The 23,602-nt window shown below is 36.1% G+C and overlaps 1 long non-coding RNA gene across 1 annotated transcript; it reads left to right on the top strand.

Moving 5' to 3' along the window:
• The first annotated feature begins 3,755 nt into the window (after window positions 1-3,755).
• On the top strand, window positions 3,756-23,143 carry LOC123652765. The gene is made up of 3 exons (XR_006742261.1): window positions 3,756-3,941; window positions 17,730-17,766; window positions 22,548-23,143. It is a non-coding gene; the product is annotated as an uncharacterized LOC123652765 (long non-coding RNA).
• Window positions 23,144-23,602: the final 459 nt, after the last annotated feature.

The raw sequence follows: 23,602 nt of genomic DNA, 5'->3' as shown, positions 1-23,602 counted from the left end.
AGTGAAAAATAAAATATTATTGTATCAGTTAGAACTTCATCATTATGTGTGACCATATCCCAGTCCCCAATTCCAACAAATACTCCTTACAGACAGTTTGGGCCTTCCTGCCATGCTATCAATCTCAATATTTGTATGTCTAGAAAACAGAAGCATATACTATTGTCATGCACATAATTTCTGTAGAATTTACTGGCTTGTTTGTGGCATAGCAAATTAGTTACTCTACTAAAATGGATAGATGAAACATAGGTAGATTAAAAATTGATGTTAGGTAGATGATAGATGATGATGATAGATGATAAATGCTAGATAGATAGATGATAGTTGATAAATAGATGATGATAGATATAGATAGATAAAAATGAATGATAGATGAAGTCAGCCTTTTGATTGCAAACTTAATCTAGTTTCCTGTATGAACTTGATTTAAATCTCCCAACTTAAGTAAATATCGTCGTAACATTTCTAGCTTACTAAGAAAAATGGTTAAATGGAAATCAAGTCTAAGATCAGGTAGGAGCTAAAGATCTCTGAGAATACTGACCAAAATTCAAAAGCATTCTATGTTCCTGGAATAGTTGATCATGATAGTGTATTCTGAAATCTTCCTCAGGACATGGACTTCTAAAATGCAAGTGTATCTTAAACCTTTCAATGTAAACTTTGAACAATGTAAAAGAAATAAAAGTGTTCATTCTTGACTATAAGGAGCCAAATTCAGATTAGAGGAATATAAGTAAATCTTTGAAATTTTTGAGTCCAAAGAAGGTTTGCAAGAACCTGGTCTCATCCTATCATAGTGCAGATAAGGAAACTGAGGCTCAAAGCAAAATAAATAAGTTGTTTACTTGAAGAATTGACCTAAAACCCAGGTCTTCGAAATTCTAGGAGAGTAGCAACTGGAAACAAAATGTGTCCATTGGCTTTTTCTTTCCCCTTGACTTACACATCCTTAAAACACAATCTCTGATTAATTGTTCACTTAAAAAAATAGTTTTAAGATTGAGTGGTTAAGAAACTAATAGGCATCTTTTAATAAGTGTTCTTAAATCTCAAAACATTATAAACACTTAAAATATATATTGTGATAGAGTGGTATTCCTTAATAAATTCCTAAAATAACTTTTATAAAATAATAATGATAATTGTATTTATATCTACTTCCAAAATTTTTTGTTTAGTTATATTTCAAAATACTTTAAAAATGGGAACTTTTTAATAGTAATACTAGCTGCTATTTACAGAATATCATCCCATTTTTGACAGACAAAGTTCCTTGAGGAACATGTGTAATTAATTGCATTTGATTCTCATGGACCACCATGTCAAGTATGGCTCCTCCCATTTTACACTTGAGGAATCTACTAAAGTTGAAGAAGAAAGTTTAAAAAGCATGTAGGTGAAGAAGGGATGTGTACAAGACATCCAGGATGCATAAGTTACTGTTATTTTAGTACTAAATTCATTCTAAGTTCAGAAACTATAAAGAACATCTTAATACACAACATTAATTATCTTCAATATTACTCACAGTTTTAGAAGAGCACTTATGCAAACTTTTTTTCTAGTAGAAAGATTTATTTTGAGAAAGTGTATTTATGCTAGATTGCATAACATTATGGACAATGACATTAAATTAATTCAGTTTTGATATCTCTCTGTAAAAACCAAAGACAGTATATTAGTGGATAATTTAAGAAATAAGTTTGAATACAGAGAGTAATATTATAGGTCCTCAATAATGGATAATTAGTGGAGCTCTTCAAGTTTTAAAATTATAAAGTTTTCCACTTTAGAAAATGAAGTTTTAAATAACATGACATTTCATTGAATTCCTTGCTAAATGAACTGAATATGAGCCTATGAAGATAATGTTTTATATTTCCATTCATAGCAAAAAATTTTTAGAATATTTGACCCAATAAGGCTAGCATTAACATTGTTATTTTAAAAGGACACTTATAAAAAAGGCCATTATTATCTAAAGTCCATGGCCAAAATAGCAATATGATTTTTCTTTTTTAAACAAAAACAAACAAAAAAATTGCTTTGCTCTGCTTAGACATGGGAATCATTAAAACACAAAGATATTGAAATAAAACACAAGGAATAAACCAATGAACATGTGTAGTGTTAGGAAGCAAGGGAGAAAATAGCCTCTTCAAGTCTCAAAATTATCCTTGAAGGTCACGTGATTTCAAAATGGCATATTTTGGATGCCAGGAGGCTTCCTGCAGGAGGCTTCGCATGTCTAACACACACCCAGGTGATGCCCTGCTAGTGGACCACATCACACTCAGTAGCAAGGGCACAGTAACAACTAAAGTGGTCACTTATGTACATCTGTTACTGATTAAAAAGTTAATAAGGATGTTCTACACAGAAACTAGAAAAGAAAGAAAACTCTAAAAGATAAATTATTTAAATAAAAGTCCTCTCGTCTTCAAATCCTGAAATAATCATTCATTATGGGGCATCTTCTCATTATTTTTCTTTGGATGTAGCTGCCCAATAGACATGGAACTTTATGTCTAACTTTCCCACTTAAAAAACTACGGGCATTTCCCCCATGTAATTAATTTTTTCTAAAATACCTAAAAGTGAACACAACATTCTGCTATATAGTTATACTGTAACTTATTTTCCACATTTCTGATTATTTTCTTAATTTGGTTTCCCAGAAGTTAAATTACTTCTTCAAAGGATATGAACATTTTAGCACTAGATTCAAGTTGCATGCAATGTATCTGTTTCCGCATTATTACTTAAGTCATGTTTACCAATTCCATAAATGGAAAGTAGTGTTCTTCGTTTAGTTTAGTTTATTATTGGCATACTTCTAAACATTTCCATTACTAGTACTCTGAAAAACCTATTCTATCCGACATTTTTTCCCATTTATCTCAATAATTTAACTTTTTTTTTTTCAAATACAGTTTACAATCAATATTATTTTGTATTAGTTTCATGTGTACAGCAGAGTGGTTAAACAATTACATACTTTACAAAGTGTTCCCCCTAATGTTTCCAGATGGCATCATACATACTTGTTATGATATTATTGACTATATTTCCTATGCTGTACTTTATATCTCCATGACTACTTTGTAACTACCAATGATTCCTTAAAGCTCCTTTTATTTTAAAGATATATTCTTTGTAAATATTTTCTACTTTTCTTTGTCTTTTTAATTTTGCTTCTGCTTTTTGCCATGCAGAGTGTTTTTATTTTCTTGCATTATTTTGTATGTAGAAAGTCATTGCAATTCTAAGCTTATTATCTCTTAGATTTTTGTGGTTTAATCATTTGGGTTTTAAATACTTAATCCAATTGTAATTTATCTTTGCATGGTTAGGGCCTAATTTTATTTTGTTTTATGATTAATTTTTAAACACATTTTTGAAGTTATAGATGTCTGTCTCATTAATCTTGAAGATTTTTAAATAAAGAATTTAGAAAAACCAAAGTTTTTTATGGGCTTTCTGATCTTTTCCACAATACACATAAATTATTGAGACAATAGAACGCATTTAATTACATCTATAAGATCTATCAGTTCACTTACTTTATATTAAAACTTTTATTTATGTGTTTATAACTTTAAAAAAATGCTCATTATTCCTAATTATTAGATTGATCATGTTAAAATTAAAAATGCTCCCTTAAGACTCTGACGGGAAATATTTAAATGTCACAATAGTTCTCTATTGCTGCGTCATTCATTACCACAAACTTAGCAGCTCACAGTTCTGAAGGTCAGAAGTCCAGCACACTGTGGCTGGGCTGTCTGGTCAGGCTGAAGTCAAGGTGATGGCAGGCTGCGTTCTCATCTGGCACTAGAGATCCTTCCCCGGCTCATTCTTCTTCTTGGCAGAACCAGTTCCTTGCAGCTGTCAGACTAGAATCCTCATATTCTTGCTGCTTGCCTGTCACAAAGGTATAAATTAATCTAGGGAAAAGGGGACACAGTATTTAGACTTTCCATAAATTGCTTAAGCAACATTTAAATTTATTCAAAATAATATATAAATGTATCCATAATTCTTATTAATTTTTGCACAGGTCTTATGTGTCCTGTAGATTTACTCTTGTTATGTATTTGATCTGTGTGGAGATATTTTCTTCTAAATTATAATTTACACAAGGAATATAAGCATTGTCTGTGTTCTGGCCCTACTAACCAGAACACAGACAATGCTGAACTGTTGCCTAGATATATGGAAACCAACTTTTATTTTAGTACTTGGTAAGCTTATAGATTTCTAAAGAGACACAGAGAAGGAAGAAAGCCCTTATAAGCAGTTGGTCAAAATAATCAAGCAGTTGTGCTGTAATAGCATAACTGTGTTCTGTAAAAAGAGAACATTGGAAAGAAGAGAGGCATTTGTTCCTCCTAGGTAGGAAGGAAAAGTAGATAAGGATAAGGGGAGGGGAAGGAGAGAAAAAGAACCACAGGTGTAACCTTTAACATGTTAAGTCAAAATCACTGTTTATGTGTTTCTCATTCCAGAAATGAATTTTGCAACAGATGAACCCTGAGTTAATATTATTCTGTCTCTAGCACCTGGCCAATAGCAAGCTCTTCAATGTATCAATATGTTTACAATGTGGATCAATGTGGATTCTTGACATACGATTTCACTATTCTTGAGGATGGAGGAAATTTGCGTCGTTGGGAACAAGGGAATTGGCAGTTAGTTGAGCGATCATTTGAAACACCTGCTGAAAGGAACATGATAATAATTTAAACAGTAATGAGGAATGATGAGAATAACATAAACTTAAAGTGGATCTGGTCAGCATGTTATTGACTTTTTGTTTTTCTTTTTTCCTTTTTACCAACTGCAGTTTGGAGAACAGATGTAGAAAAACCAACAGTGGATATAACAAAGGATTGTCAATGAAGTCACAGCGGTGTGTCCTGGGTATTGGAGCCTCTGGAGGCCCCATGTGGGAGATGACATGGCTGCTTTTGGCTTCCTGACTAGTAATGAAGAAAAGTTAGATCTGAAGTAGGCTTTGGATTTGAAGAATAAAGTAGTAGTAGAAGTTAGAATTGAGATTAAAAAAAACCGAACAAACAAACAAACAAAAAAAAAACACACAGGGTTACCAGGGTTAGGGACATGGGAGAGAACTACTGTTCTTATAATTCTTCATTGTCAAGGAGGAGAAGTTTTAACATTCAAAATTGTAGAGTGAGATGAAACAGAGATGTGATGACTTCAATCAAGGCTACATTTATGTTTTTAAGTAACAGATAAACTGGAGAAACTGGTTTTATAAGGATTGAAGGACTCTGAGCCAGTGTGTTAGGAGGATCATTGACTTGGATGATGAAACTAATTATAGGACTGAAGTGGAGCAACTACTGAAGAAATAAGAATGTTAGGAGATTGTAAGTTGATGACTGCCAGGCTGAAGAGACTATCTAACACGACAAAAATCACAGAAAAAAAGTAAAAGAATTGTTTTTAAGTGATGCCCATGAGTCAGTAATCTTTGGAATCTCTTTCTTCCCTAAGTGGGATTAAAGGGTCTCCATCAGAAAGGTAGAGAGACTTTTGGTTATCAGAGAAAATTTACTTTCAATTACAGAGAAGATGTGGAAGAAATTCTTGCATGAAGTGTGGCTAAAAAAAAAAAAAAAAAAAAGGAATGTTATTAATAGTACCTACATTTTTCTAATTGATTATGTAATTTAAAAGTATTCACATTGAGCATGAGAGAGGTCATCAAAACATATAATGTTGACAAATGAATAGGAATTATGTTTTCCTAAAAATTACAATGTAGTTAATACAGTATAGATAACAGGCTATGTGAAAGGTTTCATAGCTGTAAATATTTCCTTTCAAACACTTATTAAAATAGCAAGGTTCTTTTGGGTTACTTGATTTTCCAGATGAAAACAGGATAATGATAAATAAGCAAACATGCAGGCATATGTTAAAATTTTTATTCTGTAGATTATTTTTTTCTACAAAAGATCATCCACAAGCTTCATCGGCTAGGTGTGCCTCCTCTTGCTGGAGTAGAGTGGATGTCCGAGGTCTGCCCAAAGTCTCTACAGAGGTGCTGACTCATTGCTGCAGGGTGACAGTGGAAGGTTGTGTTCTATCTCAGACTTGCTGCTTTAGAAATCATTGGGTAATAAATGGACATGGCTTTTTCTAAGATTCACCTTGAGAATAGGCAAGTATGGATAAAAGATCTTTGACCTGAAGGTTGGTTTTCTCCCAATATTTTGGCTACAGATAGATAACTGATGAAGATGGATAGACACATGACAGATGTATGGATAGATTAGATAGATAATAGATAGATAGATAGATAGATAGATAGATAGATAGATAGATGATAGATATAGATGATATAGATAGATGATAGATAGATATACATGATATAGATAGATGATAGATAGATAGAATAATCCAAAATAAAAGGGAATAGCTCCTCACAGTGCCTGCAGTAGTCCAGATCTGTCTACTGTTTCAACAGTGTTTGGTTGGAACAGACCCAGGGATTCCCTTTCCCCCAGCCGCCAGCCGCTCTCCAGGATCTTATCCAGTCACCACCTTCAGAACCTCCTCCAAGACCAGCCAACATGCTGGGTTTTTTTTTTTTCTACCTTAACTCCTTATTGTCAAACAACTTTGAGCTCCCAAATTCATCAGAATTATTCCACCCAAGTGGAAGCTGTGGCCAACCTGAGCCAACCTGCATCTGTGGGCCACCCACACCTACCTTTTGACCGTGAGGATGTGGCTCTTGAGAGCGTGGGCCACTTCTTTCCTGAGTTGACAGAGAAGAAGCTCAAGGGTGCTGAGCATCTCAAAACAAGCAAGGTGGCCACATTCTCTTTTAAGAAGTGCTGAAGCCTCCTCAGGATGGGTGGGGCAAAACTCAGAACACCATGGAAGCCACCTTGGCCTTGAAGAGGAACCTGAACTAGGCCCTCTTGGAGTTACATGCCTGGGGTTCTACCAGTGCAGACCCTCAGCTCTGTGACTTTCTGGAGTACCACTTTTGGGGTGAGGAGGTGGAACTCATCAAGATAATGGGCAACACCTGACTCATCTCTGCAGGCTGACCCCCAGACTGGGCAGGGCGAGTATCTCTTCAAAAATCTCACCTTCAAGCAGGACTAGGAGCCTTTGGAGCCCAGAGACCTTTGAGGGGCCCCCCTGCATCCCCCTGGTGTCCGGCTTTTGCCTGAGCCTCTCCCCATAATGAATCCTGAAGTACAGTATTCTAGGAAGTAATAGAGTGAGTGCCACCAAATAGAAGAAACTTAAGCCCTTATTGAATTTGCAGAATGGAGCTCTCAGGTAGCTAGCTGCTTAGAATTTTATGAGACAACGATAGAGTTCTATCATTATTTTGGGGTTCCTGTTCACTCTCCATTTTAAATCCCAACTAATACAAAAAGTAAGAAATAATGGTGAGATATAACATTTTTTTAAATATATTTTATTGATGTTTTTACAGAGAGGAAGAGAGAGAGATAGAGAGTTAGAAAAATGGATAAGAGAGAAACATCCATCAGCTGTCTCCTGCACACCCCCTCCTGGGGTTGTGCCAGCAACTAAGGTACATGCCCTTGACCGGAATCGAACCTGAGACGCTTCAGTCCGCAGGCCGATACTCTATCCACTGAGCCAAACCAGTTTCGGCTAACATTTTTTATAGCTTCAGTCTAACCTATCTCTATTATAGAAATTGCTAAGTCAATAGTTGCTGAATTATTTTATAGAAAGTCAGAGAGAAAAATAATGAAAAACATTTGCAATTGTTATGCAGCAAATAACCCCATTACTTTATTAATTACTTAGTTACAATATTCCATATAACCCAAGGAATTTGGATATGTCTTTATGGTAAACAGAATGTAACTATATTCTAGTTTTTAAAAAAATGTTTATAGAATAAACTCTAGGAAACATCTAATTTTGAGGGCCATTTTTTCTAACGTTGAAGCTTTGAGCATTAAGTATTGTGAAGACATGATAAAACTTCAATCATTTTTATTGCTAACCATCAGTATAAAATGTTAACATTATAGGTATATACTGGAATGAACCATCTATTTCAAGGGCTCTTACTGATAAAAGTTTGGGGATTATTTCTTATTTTTATCAAAACATATGTTATGAGCATACTTAAACTATTATATTGAGAAAAGTAATATTCTTAATGTTGAAAGTACATGTTGTTATATACTGCATGTATAAAAAGTACCCCAAAGTTTAGTGGCTTAAAATGATAATCACTTAATTGCTCATGTTTTTTGTTGGTCAGGAGTTTTGGAAAGAATAAACCTTGGCATTTGTTCTCTCCCTTAACTCTGCTTGGAGATCCAAGAAATTCACTTGCTTGTCTAGTATCTGTGCATTCCTTCCTCTGTTCTTTTCTCTATTTGCAAATACTGGCCTTCCACACAAGATGGTGGTCACCTGCCCCTCTTACAGGCATATGGCTTCCTGCAGGGGGGATACCAACAGAAATAACAAAGCAAATTTCAAGTCTATTAAGGTCCATGCTTGGAAGTTACCCAGTGTCAATCCTGAGGCATTCTACTGTCCAAGTCAGTCACAGTGTCCACCCAGATTCAAGAGGAAGGAAATTATCCCCTCCTCTCGCTGAGGAGGGGCAAAGAATTTGGGATCCATCATGACAATAAAAAGTTTAATCTGCCAAAACCGGTTTGGCTCAGCAGTAGAGTGTCGGCCTGCGGACTGAAAGGTCCCAGGTTCGATTCCCGTCAGGGGCATGTACGTTGGTTGTGGGCACATCCCCGGTAGGGGATGTGCAGGAGGCAGCTGGTCAGTGTTTCTCTCTCATCGATGTTTCTAGCTCTCTAGCTCTCTCCCTTCCTCTCTGTAAAAAATCAATAAAATATATATTTAAAAAAAGTTTAATCTATGGTGACAATAAAGCCTCATTTCAAAAATGAGGGTAGAAATAGAAAGAAGGTGCACATATACATAAACTGAAAAATGGGGAAGAAGGGAAAATCTTCCAAAGTAAACTTTCCTTCTGTTTCAGACAACTTTAAAGATATTCTTCCTGGGTAGTATGCTATTTTAAAAATCTGCAGGTTGAATTTGCTGGAAAAATCTGACTTAAATGGTATATTCATATCAAAATGTCTTTAAAAGTGGCAATAATTTATTTATTTGTTTATTTAAAATTGTATTCTTTTCCCCAAGTTTACTGTTATGATTGACATCTAGTGTAAGTTCAAGGTGTCCAACCTGATACTATAAAGTGTAAAAGGATTACCACAATAATGTGACTTAACTAACATATCCATCAACTGACACATTTTAGAGAAAGAAAAAAAGCCTTAAAATAAACTGCCCAGATTTTTCAGTCGCACAGTTCTTTGTTCATTTGTCCAACAAGAACAGAGTGGGGCAAAAGTAGGTTTACAGTTGTGAGTACGTGAAATGGTTTATTCTTGTGTTATTTATTAATTACTGTATTATTTTCCAGGCAAACAACTGTAAACCTACTTTTGCCCCATCCTGTATTTCTGAGGGCTCATCATGAGACTAGGGATTGTGCTAGGCAAAGAAGCCACAACAGTAAAGAGGCAAATATTGTTTTTTTCCCTTCATGGTGCTTACAACTTAATGTAATAAATTAACTGAAAATATCATTCAGCTGGAGCTCTGATAATGTAGAACAACAGAGTTTTTATAATCTGCAAATGAGAAGTTTTATGTAAGAAAGGATGAGTGTAACATAGAGTAATAAACATCAAATCTGTGGATGCTTTCAGTTATTCAATCAAAGAAGCATAATTTAAGGTTTTTGTTATATTTCCAGGTCATCCTAAATCTTTAGGCCAAGGCACAAACCATGTTTTAACAAACACAGATGCCTCCCAGCACACAGGGCAGTCACATCTGCTCTGTAGTTCCACATGGGAATGTCTCCTCATTGTTAAGCAGCCCATCCCTAGTTCCAAGAACACATGAGCCTCTTAAAACAAAGCTGAAAATCTAGTGGCTTGCGCGTCAGCTGGCAGCGTGTCTGCGTTTTTCAGCAGGCTTGGATATCGGGGAGAGCTTAGTGTTCACTCTTACTGACCTCTCTGAGCCAAGACCGGAGTGGTGTGAGTTATCAAATCTGACAGTCTCTTGGCAAGTCTTTGAAGACTCTCAGGCCAGCCTCCCTCCCAAGCTCAGCTGGGATCAATTAGGATAAATAATAGTCCTTGCAATAACTAGCTCCTACCATGCTTTAAAAAGGTAATTAGTGTGCAGTAATGCAATGTATGGATTACCTGTACAAGCTCTTCATTCAAAAGAAAATAACATCAAGTTGAAAGGTTAAAATACCCTGAGTTGCAGAACAATGCAGTGGGGAAAGGGGAGAGAAGAATGAAACAAAGAGGCCAACATTTTAAAGACCCCTTAGTCTCTAAACTTATCTAAACATATTTAAACATGTATTCAAAAATATGGTATTCCCCAAAAATTTGAATTCCCACCCTAAAAGCAATATTTTGAAAGTCTGGTTCAAACACATCTCTCACACACACACACACACACACACACACACACACACACAGTGCACACTCAATCAAGGATTTTGCCCTCAGCAACCAAAGAGACTTGTTAGTACACAATGCAGATTATTTTCTTCTAGGACAAGATTGAATTCAGCACAGGTTATTGGTAAATAATAAATAGGAGGTCCCCCATGGAGATTAGTGGTACAACAGCAAATAATCATTTTCTACAGTCACATTAAAACCACACTTATTAAAATTAATTTTCTGGCTTCATGAGAACCAAGTTGTGTTTTATTGGGTGTTTTTATTTACATGGCCTGAAGGTAAGGTACTGCAACTATCTCACCACTGAAATTCAGACCTTGACGCAGCCAAAAAATGTTCTGTTTGACCTTATTAGTTGCTACTAGATTCATGGAATTATCATGGCACCTCATTAATGACTGTGTATGTTTGACATTGTTCTGCCACAAAATGTAACTGCTTTTTTAAAATTATTACAAGTTAAAAAATAAGTAAATAAAATAAAATAATTGCAAGTTAAAACATGGCTCTCTATTTACCTATTTATAAGTGTTCTCTGCTTCATGTGGGGTCTCCACTTTGTTTGGTTTCACCTCCTTATATTTTTAACAAGAAAGTTTTATTGTTAATAAGAATATGTGGGTTCCGGTGAGGTATTTCTTTTTTCATTCAAAGATAAAATGTTATTCAAAGTTCTTTCTATAGAAGATACAGAGATGCTCTGGCACAATTTTTGCCCTCCCAAAGCTACTAGTCAAGACTAAATGAGTTAAGTATTCTCTCTCTCAACCTTAAAACTCATAAAGTTTGTGAATCTGAATGATATAGCGATACCAAATGGGATTAAGTTCTTAAGAACTATTAGTAGATGTGATTTTTAATGTATTTTTATTGATTTCAGAGTGGAAGGGAGAAAGAAAGAGATAGAAACATCAATTATTAGAGAGAATCATTGATCAGCTGCCTTCTGTATGCCCCACACTAGGGGTTGAGCTGGCAACCCAGGCGTGTGCCCTAACCGAGAATCTAACCATAACCTCCTGAATCATAGGTCAACGCTCAACCACTAAGCAATGCAAGCCAGGCAATCATAGGTCAACGCTCAAACCATTAAGCAATGCAAGTCAGGCAGATATTATTTTGATGAGTATCTAAGCACAGTACTGTCTGTAGAACATAGTTTAAAATGATCACAGTGCATGGTTTGGTTAAGTGATGCATAGAGAATTTCATTGTTTTTCCATATAAACAATCTGTAATGTGGTTTGTGCATGTGTATATGTATTCTGTAGTATCTGAATCTTTTAAGATTAGAGTATTACATGTTAAAATTATTTTGCAAATGATTTTTTAGATTACTGACTTCTAATTGAGAAAATAGTGAAAATATGTCAAAATTGGGATAACAACAACAAAAAAAGAGATATTAAAAAGCTTAGATTGACCCTAACCAGTTTCTTTTAGTGGATAGAATGTCAGCCCAAGGAACTAAAGAGTCCCAAGTTCAATTCTGGTCATGGGTATGTATGTACCTTGGTTACAGGCTCAAACTCCAGTGGAGAGGAAGGGGGAGAAGCAGGAGGAGGCTGATGGATGTTTTTCTCTTATCGATCTAACTCTCTATCCCTCTCCCTTCCTCTCTGTAAAAAAAAATCATATATATATATATATATATATATATATATATATATATAGCTTAGATTGCATTATTTTTAATTAAACAAATATTTACTTATAGCCTTAAAGTATGCATTTATTATTTAAAATATGAGAGGCATGGTGGGTATAAGATTTGGACTCTAGTCATAGGGATATGAAGAATTTCAATGAGAAAAATCTCAGTAGTACAGGAACAATGAAATAACAATGCAAGATGACTAATTATCCCAAGTAATTGATATAACTGATTAGAGCAAGAAGAACAGAGAGCTGACTTTGGACCAATATACTCAACAAAGACTTTGTTGGAAAGTTATGACTTGTGCTTGGCGATATTTAATGTAGATATCCAGAGAAGGGAATAGAAAGCATAAATAAATGGAGCACTGAAAATCTGAACAGCATAGTGAGGGCTAAAATGCATAGTGGTGAACAAGAAACCAGGCTGACTAATGCACAATTGAATAATCATCTTTAAATAATTAAGAGATGGATGAATTTAGTTGCAACATTTCATACCAAATGTCTCTTCTGTAAATACGGTATTCATCAGTTATGTTAGCTTGTTTATCTATATAATTCTCTTGTATTTATTTCAGTAGAAATCAATTATTCACTTGGGAAGAATTCCTTTGGTGACACCTTGAGTCTATTAAGCACAGATTTCCTAAAGGCAAACACCTGTAAAACCCATCTGTAGTGCAAGGCTAAGTCCAGAATTTTGCCTTAGAAAGATTTGCTTGCCTTTTATTCTTGATTGGTTTGTTTTGATTTTTATAAATATAACAGTATTTTACAATTAGGCATAATTTTTTTTACCTTATTCATGTTCACTCACATAAGCTCTTGAACATTTTTAATTAATTGTCCCAGTTTTTCTCTACTTTTGTTTAGGTCTTAGTGTTTATCTTCCAAATTTATGTAGATTTTTATATTAATAGATTAATTTGATATTTTATATAAATAGATTAATTTGATGTTTGTTTCAAATATTGTTTTCTGGTGGTTTGGCTTTATAGTTCTAATAGAGGCAGGTGCATGGAAATCTTTGAACTCTGGGGGGTCCCTCAGCTTGATTGGCCTACATCCTCTCATAGATTGGGACCCCTCAGGGGATGTCTGACTGCCGGCTTAAGCCTAGTTGTGGGGAGTGGGCCTAAGCTGGTAGTCAGACATCTTTAGTGCTGCCACCGAGCTGGGAGAGGCTCCACCACCACCACTATGCTCATAGGGTTTGACTGAGCAGCACCTCCCGCCCCCTGTGTTAGCTCACTGAGCTCCTGTGTTGAGCATCTGCCCCTGGAGATCAGTGCACATCATAATAACTGGCCATTTGGCCATTTGGTTGATTTGCATATTACCCATTCATTATATAAGATTATTTGTGCTAATATATAAAAATACAATTTAGTAGGAGTATAAATCTGTGATATTGCATCTTCTGTAATTTGCTTTTAAAAGTAAAAATATTTCAGAAAAAGCAGTGGGGGTCCTAGCCAGTTTGGCTCAGTAAATAGAGCACCAGACTGCAGACCAAAGGGTCCTGCATACCATTCTGGTCAAGGGCACATACCTCGGTTGCAGGCTCCCCCCCTGGCCCAGGTCCTGGTCTGAGCACTTGAAGGAGGCAATCAATCTATGTATTTCTCTCATCTCTCTCTTTCTCTCTCTCTCCTCTCCCACTCTCTTTAAAAATCAATGGAAAAATAACCTCAGGTGAGGTTTAAAATAAATTTTTAAAAATTTAATTAGAAAAGCAGTGGGGTGTACATAAGTAGAAAATTTAACTATAATCTACACATTTTGAGTTATTAGATTATATTCAAAGGATGTTACCTGAAATTCACATGAAAGAAATAGCTAAGAAAAGCACTTAAGATGTTACTACCTAAATGTATATTAGCAGGTTGGAGTAGCTTGTGGGTTCTATCTCTCATGCGAGGTTTGCAGGAGGCAACTGATCAACGATTCTCTCATTGTTGATATTTCTGTCTGCTCTCCCTCTCCCTTCCTCTCTAAGATCAATTTTAAATTTTTTTAAATAAAAAAATGGACAGAGACTATACAAGATGGGTTATCTGAAATACCATGAATAGTTGATCATTTCCGAATAATGGTTATTCATGTTTGATAGGTAAGGTTTAACTCGTCCAAAACTGAGCTCTTTCCTTTGGCCTCTCAGACAAAAAGTTGCAGTCCACAGAGCTCCATGCTCACTCATTCAGCACTGTGATTGAAGTCTCTGTCCCGTCAAATGACTATTGCAGAGGACTGGCTCTTCTGAAATCTTCTAGCTCAGAAGCCTCAGTCATGAGAATAAGACTCACCTCCCAGAGACTGACAGCCTGCCCTTTCTACCTTGCCAGACCATGTGTGGCCCTGGAATAAATGAGCAATTAGTGAACTTTCCCCAGTGAGTGCTGCACGAACGGTGGGTGCATGGTGAGAGGTAGGGGAGGCTCCTTAACCATAGCTCAGATTGGCATAGCACTATTATTTTTCTTTAGATAGTTCGCATTTGTTATTTTATCTACAGTCTAAAGCTTTCCTTGGGATTTATACTCCTCCCATTTATTTTTCTTTGCCTTTCCATCTTTAAATATTTAATGTTACTGTCTTTCAACTTGTGAGTTTCTAAAGGGAGCTTTAAGAATAAATGTGACCAAAAAAAGCAAGAACATACATGAAACTAAGTTATCATTAAGTTCTATTAATACATAGATATTTTATTAGTTCCATTTTAGGGTTGCATTATAGTTGTTTTACCCTGATGTGGCCACATTAATTCAAAACCAACATCCAACAGCACCTGAATTTTACCAGGACTACAAAAATAGAATGCATTCAGCATAAATATGCTGAGGTATTTAATAAATCATCCCACACGTCCATGTTTGAGTCTAAGTTGTTTTATAGAAAATCACCAGATCACCTGTTTATATACAATAAGTCATTCCTATATCTGTTATTCCATGGCTAGACTTTCATAGTACAGATCCACTTCAATTCTTTTATTCTCCAGGGAAACATAAATTCAGTATTGCTCAAAAAGTTACTAAAAGACCAAAGATAGATAATTTACCTGAATATTACAAAAAAATAATGTATAAACACATAGTATGTATAAATTATTCTTATACACACTAATTTTGAAAAATCACTCTTAAGGCCTTCAATGGAAATGCATTTACATTAGATGTCCTTTTAAATAAATTATTTCTGGCATGCATGTAAATCATTAAATTAAGGGGTACACTCATTCAGATTTTTTCTTTGCCTTTCTATTTTTTTTATTGCTCCACTTTTCTTTAGGTGGCATATATAAAGAACTTGGAAGCTGTATCCCAAGTGGCAACCATCTAATATCTTGGCCTGCTTTGATGATGGCACGGGGTTTGTCACATGAATGTGTTGCTATTGGACTATCCGTCACCCTTCAAGTCTTCTCTAACACCAGTTTCCATGCACAGCCCTTGATTAAAATAATCTCAGGGTTTTAACTCTAATATCGGAGAATTAACTTGTAACTATTTTAACACTCAAGGATTTGTTTGAATGTCAGGGATGGGGGTTTGAGGTGTCTGTGTCTGAATCAGCTGATAGTAGAGACCAATCATAAAGATGCAACAGACACAAAACAGCTCCCCTACTCTCCATTCTGATCCTACATGTCATTAAGAAGACATAATCAAGGAAGGAATTTAACAGAAAAAAAAAGAGAGTGGCATGAGAGTGTTTTAATCATATATATATATATATATATATATATATATATATAGAAAGATCTATTTATTCTAATTTTCCTGCCTCCTTCCCCTCTCCAAATTAGACAAAGGTTGGCATGATTCAGTTATCTTGTGAAATAAAGTTCCAACACATAATTCTCAATTGTAGTTAATAATAATTCTGAATTTAATATGTGCCCTCAATTCTTAAATAAAAATGAAGGCTTCCAGAGCTGAGAATATTAATGCTTAGAAGGATTTTATAATCAATCATGAATTTCTCACTAGCCAATAAATAATGTTGTGTGGGCATGTAAGTCAATATCAATTGTTCCTTAGAGCAATCTAAAAATATGCACTCCTTTAATTATATACAGTATATGTTATAATATGCAAATGATTGTGTTGCTTAGACTAACCTATTCACCTGTGCCATGTCACTCATACACTGGAACTGTTTATATCTCCCAATGTAGTACATCCAATACCAGAAAAAAGTTACTTTATTAAACTATCCAATCCTCAAAGTAACATTTTTAAAAGTGATTGACCTATCCTATTGATTATTTTTTTTTCAATAGTTCCTACACATGGATCACACATAACAACCAGCCAGTTGAAATTTTTGCAAAACTCTTGGCTTTCTGTATCAACCTAATAGCATATCAGTATTTCCCCACTATAGAGGAAACAAACTTTGGATAGATTTTCCCGTTTGTCATTGAAATCTGTTGTGATTTGGGCTATTGGGAAATCATCAAGGTAAGTAGTTGCTTGCTAAAAGATCTGTTTTATTTTGCTGAATCAGAAACATTTTAATTGTTCTATAAATAAAGCAATAATCATCAAGTATTATTTTTAAATAATAACTTTGTTAAAAGATGATACTTCTAATGTTTGATTTGTTTGGCTCCTGAAGTAGACTTCAATCTCACAATAACTACTTAAGCCAGCAATTTTCAACTGGTATGCCTCAGCACATGGTGTACCACAAGAATTTTTAAAACATGCAATACCTAACTATACAGTCAGGGGCACAGACCCCATTTCTCTTCTGTTGTCAAATAAAAACATGACAGCAGCCAACACAACAATAGCCTCCCAGTGTGAATAAATCAAAAATATACCTTTTTTTGTGTCAGATTTTTGAGTGTGCCACAGAATTTCAGTCATTTATGTGTTCCATGAGATGAAAGAGGATGAAAATGGCTGTTACATATCTCAATTTCTTTTCCCTGATGGGAATTGTTTCAACTTTTTGTGTGTGTGTGTGATAGTTATTCTGATAAATTTGCTTACAGAGAAGCCCAAGACCAGAAAAGCACATAACTGTTGCTCAGTGGAAAAAGAAGGGGAAACAATTTTCAAAAGGTCATACCTATATTTATTTTAAACGTACCCCTACATAATCTCAGTTTCCTGAGTGTAAAAAGATGAGTTTGCATTAGGTATTTACCAATGTCTCTCCATCCCTAAATTACTAGGACTCTATGACCCCACTTATAAGCCTTACTAAGCTAATTTACCACAGATGTACTTTTATCAAATATCAATGCCAATAAACATCAGCATTGAGCAACAATTAATAGGAAGCTAAATGTCTCTGATGGTGCAAACAGAGATTGCTATAAATAAATAAAAGCACAGTTTAGGTCTCATTAGATAGAACTGGATTTCTTCATCCTTTTTGTTACCTATTGCTTATAAAGTTGAAATTTTTATGTAATCAGTACTTTAGCCCCATCCTATTTTCATCCTCATTTTATTCTTCATCTTCTATCATATTCTGCAGATTCAGATGTATTCAGTTGGGATAAGCACCATTTAAGGTGAATATCATTTTTCATCGCCAAGCCTCACCTCACACCTCCCCACCCACATGCTCATATGGTCTGTGTATGGCTATACAGCATATGCCTCTTTCCCCTTGTTCTCAGCTTGATGCCTAAAGTTGGAGTTGCCATCTTGTAATGTAAAAAAAAAAAGGACCAAAACAAACAATCATGCAGAAATCTCGACATCATTGAATGGCAGAACCCAAAGTTGTCCACCATTGATATCTAGTTTTCTTGTCATGTGAGAGGAAGTCAGGGTGTTTGTTTGTGTGAGTGCTATCCTGGGCTTCCTGGTTCACCATTCAGGATTTCAGGATTTATTCTCCTAGCTTCTAGAAAAATTTTGAGCTTATGTCTCTTGAGCTGTCAAACCCTCTTCCAGAATGGCCATAAGCTAAAGAACACTTTCTCACTCAAAGATATGTCCCCTTCCTGGGGAAGCCTGTATCCAGTAACTGGTTGATGTGAGGGTCAAAGTCCTGGGTGTCTCCTTTCAACACAGAAGAACTCTGAAGAGCCATCCCATCTTGAAGCTCCTCATAAAATCAGCTGAGTCCTTATCTTATATAATAAAGAGGTAATATGCAAAATGACCCTCATGCCCTACAACCAGGCCAACGGGGGGGTTAGTGAGGGATGACCAAACAACTGAACAGCAGGCTGCATGAGGTGACCAGGCTTGTGAGGGGAAGGGAAGCAATTGGGGTGACCAGGCTGGCATAGGGGATCAGTTGGGGGCAATCAGTCCAGCAGGGGGGGGGGGGAGTAAGAGGTTACCAGACCAGAAGGGGGGACAGTTAGGGGTGATCAGGCAGGCAGGCAAGTGAGTGATTAGGAGACAGTGGCCCAGAATTATGAGAGGGATGTCCAACTGCCGGTTTAGGCCTGATCCCCTGGAATTTGAGTTGCCATCTTGCAATGTTAAAAAAAACATTGATTCCCCTGAATCAGGCCTAAACCGGCAGTCAGACATTCCCCAAGGGGTCCCTGATTAGAAAGGGTGCAGGCTGGGCTGAGGGGAACACCCCCCTTGCCATGCACAAATTTCATGCACCGGGCCTCTAGTTGAAAATAAAGCTCAACCAACTCTCCCTCTACCCAGACACCTGCTTTCTTCACATTCCCTAAGGTGATGTTTCCAAGAACACTGTCTGTGTAAACTTCTGATGCTAGTTCCTGTCTCAAGTTGATATCTAACAAAAAAAAATAAGTTACCATATTGTTTAATTCGCCATTTAGCTTTTTGTTAGACATAATTACTTGTGGCCAAATTATTTCTAATGTATATATGAGTATATGAGGTAACTGGAAGCCTGGTGAAATACCCCACAAATAGCAATCACTGGGTGAAACTGTTTTAGGCCACAATCAAAGAATTAGTGGTGTGATAGAAAACTCATGACTTTTCATGGGGGTAACTTTCAAATCTAGGCCCGGTCTCTTAAACAACAAGGCAAATCTAAGCAAAATATTTAAGCCTCTTTAAGTCTTGTTTTTCCCCCCAAGTGTTAATTGAAATAATAATACCTTTCTTATTATTTTATTTATTTATTGGTGAGTGATAAAATGCTAACACATATAAAGCATCCAGCACATATAACCATCCCTTGGTAATTTTTTGTGAGAACTCCACAAAGTAACACATGAATCATATTTCACATCAAGAGTCCACACTATATAAATAGTAGCTATTACTATTACAGTAACTTCAGAATTGCTTTCTTGCAATGACACCAGTCCAAAATTATAATTCCTAAAAGCTTATATTATATAACGATTTGGCATTTATTAACTTACTTCTTCCAATGTTATTTTAAAACACATATGTGGTCCAAGATCCTCCCTGGGATTTACAAAAATTGGCATGAGCATGGATATTTCAAAATCTGAAAAACGCAAGAGAGAATCTGAGAATGACAGGGTGCACAGTCAGACGTGTCTCTGAAGCACACTCAGAGTAGATCCAGTGAAGACCAGCCATGATGCCTTCCATGCAAGAGGATCAGGTCCTGAGACCATGTGTGTACACCTTTGTGACAATGTTGACAGACATTTGTTCTTTTTTATAAAAGTGGTTTTTTGTCAGACACTGGTTGCTCACGTCATGCATCTATAGTTTGGGGACACTTAGTAGATACTCAATACAGATTACCTGATCTTGAAACTCTAATCAATTAGTTTCTGTTCTACACTATGCTATATTCTTAACAGCTAAGAACTAATTATTCTGAGGCAGGGGGAACCAGGGGTGGTAGGAGGTGGAAGAAGGCATAGAGGGGTAAATGGTGATGGACAAAAAATAAAATGACATTGGAAAGAAGAAAGAGGAAGAGGGAGAGGAAAAAAAAAACTGCTCAGTCAAAAGATTAAAAAGTAAGTCAGCCCAGCCACAGCGGCTCAAGAGTTGTGTGTTGACCTAGGAACCAGGAGGTCATGGTTCGATTACTGGTCATGTCACATGCCCAGGTTGTGGCCTCGATCCCCAGTGGAGGAGGGGAGGGGACATGCAGGAAGCAGCCAACCAGTGATTCTCTCTCATCATTGATGTTTCAATCTCTCTTTCCATCTCCCTTCCTCTCTGAAATCAATAAAGATATTTTATAATTAAAAAAGTAAGTCAGTGTTTCAAGAGCATCTTCTCTTTGAATATGGGGGAAGAAATGTTGAAAATTCTATTATAGAAAAATTCTTGGTAAAGTGGGGTTTACTCATGGAAATGTACATGCTTCAGTTATTACACGATTTGTGTGAGCAAAGGCTTTTCCTTCTCTTAAGGAATTCATGGTCTGGTGGGAAAGGTAACGGTTAATGTGATGCGGTGAGACCCCGCAGGAAGCATAGGAGGCTTGCCACCTTTGGAATCTGGAGCAATGAGGGCAGGCTGCCAGGGGAGATTTATCAAGGCTCTATTTTTGCTGAGAGCCACAGGTCCTCAGGGAGCAACAATTACTGAGCAAGTTGCTATTGTTGTTGGGCTCCAGCTCCAGGTCTCTAGAACAGAGGTTGCAAACTGGCAACTTGCAAGCTGAACCTGGCCAACAGATATGTTGTATTTGGCTCCTATATGGTCTGTTAAAATGTTATGAATGTTTAAAACTGGGAAATTTCACATAAAAAACCAGATTTCTGGCTTCTTCTGAAAAAAAAACTGAAAGATCTAGCAACACTGACTCACATTCCTGAATGACAACAATTGGCTCCATCTATGGAATGGCACTCCAACAATAACAATGAAAAATCCACTCTTCTGTTTACCACAGTCCCCACCACTCCTTAATACTCTCCAATCCCAAACTTAAGTGTCGATTGCCATTTATCATCACACTTCTGGTAATTTTATAGTGGAGAGAAAGATTTCTCTGTAGAGGATGATGTCTTTATCAAAAGCAGGATAAAACAGAATGACAGGTCCTCATAATTTTAATTATTTTAGAGGATTTGCCTGGCCCTAAATTAATGGAATATCCTCATTCCTCTTTGGAGTTCCATAAAGAAATATCAAGATGGTGACAAAACCACCCTCCCTATGACCACATAATACTAACTTCAGGGTTGGATTTGACATGAATGAATGAATTTGATTAGAAAAAAAGTCTTAGGACCAAGCCATTTCTCACACCAAATGAATCATGGAGATTCTGAAGGAGAGTCTATGACCTCTAGAGTGTGAAAGAAATGTGTATATTTAAAAGACTTGCAGATATATTTATATATCTTTACCACCTGAGAACACCTACGCAACACATGGATGGATATGTGTTTCCAAAATGCCATCGAAGTCTTTCAAAGTGTTATCTGATTGAGATTTCAAAGGATGTCCAAGTATTTTATGCTTAACATAATTCTTTGGGAAAAGAATGCCCCCAAGCTGGTTTACAGGGTCATGACCCAGGCCCAAAATGTTACCCACACTAAAAATCTAATTCGCAGGTTCAGCCAATATCATGCACTGAGATAAAGACATCATCCTTAAAAGGAGAGACATGACTTCACAAGAGAACACTTTAAGAACAAATGTAGAAAAAGTTCAATATGAGTGAACCATGTTATGTGGCCTCCAAAGAAGTAACCTTAGTTAGCAACAGAAATATAGAATGCTAGCCTTTCCACACCATTCACTTGTCAGACCTTATTCAGTACTCATTTCTCAGGATCACGTGTGTGTGTGTGTGTGTGTGTGAACACGGGTCTGTGGTGGTATGTTTGTGTATGTTTGTATGTCTTTGTGTGTCAAAGAGGAATGGTGGAAGCAGGGATATTGAGCCAACAGTACATCATATGAAGAATTTTTAAACACAGTTGAACTAATTAAATTGGAAATTTATTTTTTAAAAATCACTCATATACTTAGTTTAAAAGAGATAATTATTTTAGAATAATTAGGTCCATTTCCTCTGTAGCTCTAAAAACAATTCTAAAAGGTTGATACCAGAAATACTTTTCTCTCAAAGCAATCTGCACTGCCCCCTTCAAAAAATAAAATGGACTATATATCAGGGAAATTCTTTGTCATTATTACCCTTTCATATTCAACTGAAGCTTTGAGAAGCATCAGACTAGATGATAGTTAAAGGCTATCACTGAAAACTGCTGATTTTATGAAAGAAAAAATGTTGGCCCCCAGCCTTTCATAAAAGTCCAGATACTTAAGAGCCGTCCTCAGTTTATAGCACAAAATCTACCTTGGTTTCATGGACGATAGTCATGGTTTGGCTGCTTAGCATCCAAACACACTTCCTACTTTTGAGATATTTACTCTCCTCACTTTCTTGCAGGCTTTGCCAATCAGATGTTCTCACCCAGACCTTTGACTCCGGAATGGGGAACACGGAACAGTTAAGAACACCATGTACAGTTATGAAAAATTCATAGCAGCCATACTGGCAGCATCGAGAGTCTGTGGTGCCAGCGAACATCTGAAAGAAGTGTCCTATCTGGATTCCTTGGAGCGCTGACCATTTCATGTGTCTGGTTCCGGAGTCCTCATGTCACTTCTGTGCACTTTGGCATTTGATTCTAAGAAATAGTTTGGCTTAACTAACGACAATATCTGCTCCTTGAGGGCAGTAAGTTGACTTAGCAAAGCAATTCAAGAGAGACTATTTTATGGAAGTCAATGCAAAGGTAATCATTAACAAGAAGGAAAATTGCAAGAGGTTGGCATTGGGGATTTATATCCACCCAGTAGTTGTCCTTAAAGAGAAGTATATATTGCAATCTATACTCTAATCAGAAGATCTGGGAATGTGGATTCCATAAGAGATTTTTATCAGAGTCACGTGGCTGCAGCTGACCACAGAATCAAGCAAGGGGACTCTAATATAGATTCACTTTCATTAGTAGGACTCTTCTGCTATCATGGCTAAAGAAATATGGAGTTTCTCTTTAATAGTATTTGGATGGGCACCATCAACTGTTTCCTCACTGATCTCTAGGTTTTAATATTTCTTGATGATGCATTTCAGTTGGTACATTTTGATGTCAAATTTTCCCCTTTGCTACTTCTCAAATAACAACAAAGCAAATGAACCAGCATTCCTTAGCCACCCATGTAGTTATTGATGTTCCATATTTTAACTTTTTTCTCTGTTTGCTACTAGTGCTGTGAGATGTAAGCTGTCTTGTGTCTTATACCAGCACTTCTAAAACTGTAAGTATTTCATATTTAGAAGTATAATTATGAATTATCAAATATTTTCATTTTTAATAACATAACTTCTTTCTAAGTGTTGGGACTTCCTTTGCTCTCCATTAGACACATCCTTTTGTTGATTATGTGCTTTATAAAAATTTTAACACATACTCGCTCTAAGACATTGTAAGAATAAAT

This window comes from Pipistrellus kuhlii, unplaced genomic scaffold (genome assembly GCF_014108245.1).
Source record: "Pipistrellus kuhlii isolate mPipKuh1 unplaced genomic scaffold, mPipKuh1.p scaffold_m20_p_2, whole genome shotgun sequence".
NCBI lineage: Eukaryota > Metazoa > Chordata > Mammalia > Chiroptera > Vespertilionidae > Pipistrellus > Pipistrellus kuhlii.
Note: the sequence above shows the minus strand (reverse complement) of the source record. Positions and strands in the feature narration are given on the sequence as shown.